Source organism: Octopus bimaculoides, chromosome 22 (assembly GCF_001194135.2).
Source record: "Octopus bimaculoides isolate UCB-OBI-ISO-001 chromosome 22, ASM119413v2, whole genome shotgun sequence".
Classification (NCBI taxonomy): Eukaryota; Metazoa; Mollusca; class Cephalopoda; order Octopoda; family Octopodidae; genus Octopus; species Octopus bimaculoides.
The window spans coordinates 3,477,057-3,482,431 of NC_069002.1; the positions used below are offsets into that span (position 1 = coordinate 3,477,057).

A 5,375-nucleotide genomic window follows, 5' to 3' on the forward strand; every position below is an offset into this window, starting at 1 on the left:
ATGCATATATATGTGTGTATATATATATATACAGGTGTGAGTGTTTGTGTGTATGTATTATACTTTTATACATATATAATTACTATGTATGTGTACACTATAAGTGTATAATTATATATATATATTACACATTTTTACGCACAGAGAGAGAGAGAGAGAGAGAGAAAGAAGGAAAAAAAGAAAGAAAGACTATAACATACACACACACATACACTCATATATGTGTGTGTGTGTGTGTGTGTGTGTGCAATACTGGCGCTTATACATACACATACGCAAAATCGTGATACTGTTTCTTCAAGGTCCTTTGCCCTTACTGTCACCACTACTCGTGTTACACGGTGTATTTGAGGGGCTTCACACACACACAGACACACATACACACACATACATACATACGTACATACATACATACGTACATACATACATACATACATGCATGCATACATACATACATACGCATGTACTCACAGAAGCACTGCTCGGTCTATTTTCGTGCTCGTTCGTAGTCTTGTTGTTGTTGTTGATGTTTGGGTATTGTCTAAACTTCATAACTGGAAATAAATAGGCGCAGGAGTGGTTGTGTGGTAAGTAGCTTGCTTACCAACCACATGGTTCCGGGTTCAGTCCCACTGCGTGGCACCTTGGGCAAGTGACTTCTACTATAAGCCTCGGGCCGACCAAAGCCTTGTGAGTGGATTTGGTAGACGGAAACTGAAAGAAGCCCGTCGTATATATGTATATATATATGTGTGTATGTGTGTCTGTGTTTGTCCCCCCCACCATCGCTTGACAACCGATGCTGGTGTGTTTACGTCCCCGTAACTTAGCGATTCGGCAAAAAGAGACCCAATAGAATAAGTACTAGGTTTACAAAGAATAAGTCCTGGGGTCGATTTTCTCGACTAAAGGCGATGCTCCAGCATGGCCGCAGTCAAATGACTGAAACAAGTAAAAGAGTAAAAACAGAGAGTACCTGTTCTGTGTTGTCGTTGTTGTTGTTGCTGCTGTTTGTTGTCATTGAGGTAGTGTGGTCCATTGTGGTCCATTGTGGTCCATTGAGCGCTCACCTTCCTCTCAATTTGACGGTAGAAGGTGGAGGACTCTAAATTGTCTTCAAATTCACTATCAAAGTTACCTCTTACTTCCTCTTCCATGTCTGCTAGCTGGGCGGTCGACGCCATAATGCTTTATAAATTTATTTTTCCAAAACAAGATGAAAATTTTGAACCCCCAAAGAGTCACAAAATAGGAAACAAACCACACCTATATAATGGCGGTGATTCTTAACAAGCATTTTGTAAAAAATAAGAATACATAAATAAATAAAGAGTTAACAACTTTGGGAGACAAAAATTGCAGCAATACTCTTTCGAACGAAGAGACATGGCTTCAGCTAGAACGAATAATAATAATAATAATAATAATAATGATAATAATAATAATAATAATAATAATAATAATAATAATAATAATAATAATAAGAAGAAGAAGAAGAAGAAGAAGAAGAAGAAGAAGAAGAAGAAGAAGAAGAAGAAGAAGAAGAAGAGTGCGACTGTTATCGAATTTAACGATATTTCAACATCTCGTGTGTCTTCCACAAGTTCAAAATAAACATCTCAATCTACTTCATTCATGACTTTTAAATATTACCAAAATGAAGAGATTGAGATGATTATTTTGAACATGTGGAAGACACACGAGATGTCGAAATATCGTTAAATTCGATAACAGTCGCACTCTTCTTATTGTTTCTTTAATTTCTGGAGGAATAACATCAATCCTTCAAATAATAATAATAATAATAATAATAATAATAATAATAATAATAATAATAATAATAATCAGGCAGTGGCTGTCATGACTTCTGATCTTAACTGTTTGGAAGTACGTCGTTTTGTCTTGATATAAAAGATGGGCTACAGCAAATTTTCTGCTTAATACCACAGATTTGCTTGTCAGTTGTTTGACCTTAACCAGCTGAGCATGTCCCTTCGTGGCTGATGATATGGGTATCTCTGATCAGAAGCAGAAGTAGTGGAGGAGCATCATAGCCATGTGTTGAGAGGAATTCTTTGGGGTTCGGATAATTCACGTTTGGAAACATGAGTGTTTTGTTCAACATCCTTAAACAACCCTTATTGAGCGGGATGGGCTACTCGACCTGAAGATAATTTCAACTAGGCTGTACCCTTAACAGACGAGTAGTCATGATGGGTATACTGGGCTTTATATATTTTACCCCAGTGTCACTTTGATGGCATGCACTGTTCTCTCACTCAATAATAATTAAAATAATAATGCAATGATAACGGTTATTTTTCTGACAGCTATAGAGACGAAGCAAGACTGTGACATGAATTCGTGATGTATCTGTGGAGAGACCCACGTTTGTGTATGTTCCGTAATCTAAAGCGACGCACATGCTTGCGGAAATGTTTGTTGAGGCAGCGTTTACACGCGGATATAATATTCCTGCATTTTTCTTTTCTTCCACTTACAATGGACGTTATGCAGGTTTTAAAACAGCTGCTGCATGAAAGCAATTGTTAAGTGGGCAATTCACCTCGTTGTATCTGATTTCCAGTGTGTTGTCCTGTTATCTTTTAGAAATCTGACCAAAGTTTCCTGCTTTAGGGGAAGAGCGGGGGGGGGGACTTCCCAAAATTCTCCCTTCTTCAAAACCACTGTGAAGATATGTAAAACATTCCAAACGTTTATCATGTTAGAAGCTCCGCCTCCACAAAGACATTCCTGCCTCCATTTATGTGTGCGTGCGCACATACACACACACACATATCCATGTGTGTGTGTATGTGTGTGAGGACCTGGAAATTGAAATACAAAAGATGTGACATCTTAAAACGAGAAATGCTCCTGTTATTGTAGGTGCCCTAGGTATGATAAGAAAAATGGATGTCAGAAACATCTAGATAACATCCCAGGAGAACCATGTCTCAGAGAAAACCAAAACATTGTGTTGACAAGCATTGCCCACATCCTTAGAAAAAAACTATCCATTCAAATGTCTGTGTTGTATTACATGAAGATATTTCACTATTTCCCCTCCCCAAGCTTTCAGTCATATTGCAACATCTCTCTCTCTCTCTCTCTCTCTCTCTCTCTCTCTCTCTTTCTATCTATCTATCTATCTATCTATCTATCTATCTATCTATCCATCTATCTATCTATCTATCTATCTATCTATCTATCTATCTCTTTCTCTCCCCTCTCTGTATTTCTCTCTTTCTCTACCCCTTCTCTCTCTGTCTATCTATCTTTCTGTTTCTTTCCTCTTTCTCCCTTTCCCCTTCTCTCTCGCTCTTTCTCTGTCTTACCTCTTGTCTGAACATCATGCTCCATTCATGTTATACGCACGCACACATCCATACCTACTCGTCCACACAAACACTTAAGTGCTCATACGCACACACATGCACACATATACACACACACTTATACACACGTAAACACCACTGTAAACTCACGACAGTAATAGGGTCAAGTTGTATGCTATTTAGTTATTTAAAGACTGACCACTTTAGCTGCCCATCTCATCACCACTACCTCCACCACCATCATCACCACCACCACCACCCTCATCACCACCACCACCACCATCATCACCACCACCATCACCACCATCACCACCACCATCACCACTATAATTAATACTAATATGAACAACAGCAAAACTGCAATGCCGCCCCATCCCCTCCCAGTACTCTACCACTGTCATTTCTCGTGCTTTTATCCCCTACACTTTCATCACCGTCGCCGCCGCTTCCCCCATTACCACTTACAACAGCAACACTATCACCACCGCCACCACCACCATTACTACTACTACTACTACAAACAGCAACAACAACAACAGCTGTACCACCACTGCCACCCCCACCTTTCTCTTATCCCTACTCCTTCACCACCAACGCCATCATTGGTATCAATATGAACGACAGTAACTACAGTTCCGTCACCTCCTTCCTCTTTCTCCAACCCCCTACTCCACAACACGACCACCATCCCCACTAACCCTTTTCCTCTCACTAACTCTCCTCCACCACCACGTGGTCCCATTAAGAAGGAACACTAATTTAAAGTGAGATCACTTCCTTATTTTATGACTAGAATGGGGCTGACGTTGAAGAGATCAGTAAAAACCAAACAAGAATTGCTATTGTTTGCGGCAGCCCCGGTTTTGGATCGTTTTTACTTCTTAAATGCAGAGGGTTTCACGTGTAGAGACGCTCGAGGCAGTGGAATTGCGCCAGTGATCGCAGCCCCTCGCTTCTCTCAATGTGTCATTCCACGTCCTCTCAATCAGCTGTATGTCCACCCACCAATGTAGGTAACAAAACTCCTGCACAACAGCCCGAGTTTTGTTGAATCAAATGTTGTTACATTAGGCCGGATGTTTCTGTCTGCATCACTCGTCCTTTCTGTGGAACCAGATGTAATTGGTTTACTCTCTTAACGACGCCCGACAACTTTCTGGCAACAACTTTTCTCTCTTTCGCAGCCAGACCCAAGTCTTTCGAGCATCGAGTGAACCCTGATTCCAATAAATCCTCTAACACCTATCTCTGGAGAAATACATATTACCTCCTTTGTTGAACTCCTTTTCACAAAGTTGAACCAACTCGTTGTATTTTCTGTCTTTCTTGAGACGTGTCTTCGAGGATATTAACAGGGGTAGAATATCAGAAGCATATTTTCTCCGTTTTCCAAATCCTCTCTTTGTTGAATATTTTCTTTCTTTCATTACACACATAGATGAACATTATTATGATGGACGATCAAAAGACGGAATTTCAAAAATATAAGAATTAGTCTCGCACACTTGCTTATCTCCCTTCACAGTCACCCTTTCGCTGCAGAATAACATACAGACTTTTGCCATATCCAGTTTCCTTACATCACTAACCACGCGTCTTATTTTGTATATATGTGTGTGTATGCGTGTGTGTGTGTTTAAAACAACATTCCTTTCACGTACGCTCCTGTCTGTTGCTTGTTTACAACGTAATACCTTGTGTCCTGTTCACAGCTTTATTTTTATATTGTTTTTTGTTGTCTTTATTGTTTTTTATTGTCTTTTTGTTATTTTTGATGCTATTTTTATTGTTTCTTTTTTGACGTTTTCAGATATATGACATAAGAGTTTCCTTTTCTCTGCTCCTATTCGGTGTGTGTATGCGGTGTGTGTATGCGTGTGTGTATGCGTGCATACGAGTGTGTGTGTTTGTGTGTGTGTGCGTGCTTAAAACAAAATTTGCACGCTCACACAGACACATGAATGATAAAAGCTGAAAATATTCTTGATTATTTTTCAAAATTTATTGAAATAAATATGTAATGTATATGGAGTAATA

General features: G+C 39.4%; 1 protein-coding gene across 1 annotated transcript in view; it reads left to right on the forward strand.

Annotated features, from left to right (window-relative positions):
• LOC106870320 (free fatty acid receptor 4) overlaps positions 1 to 5,375 on the forward strand; it is a 58,847-nt gene that overhangs the window by 50,879 nt on the left and 2,593 nt on the right. The gene's annotated exons all lie outside the window — the stretch shown is intronic.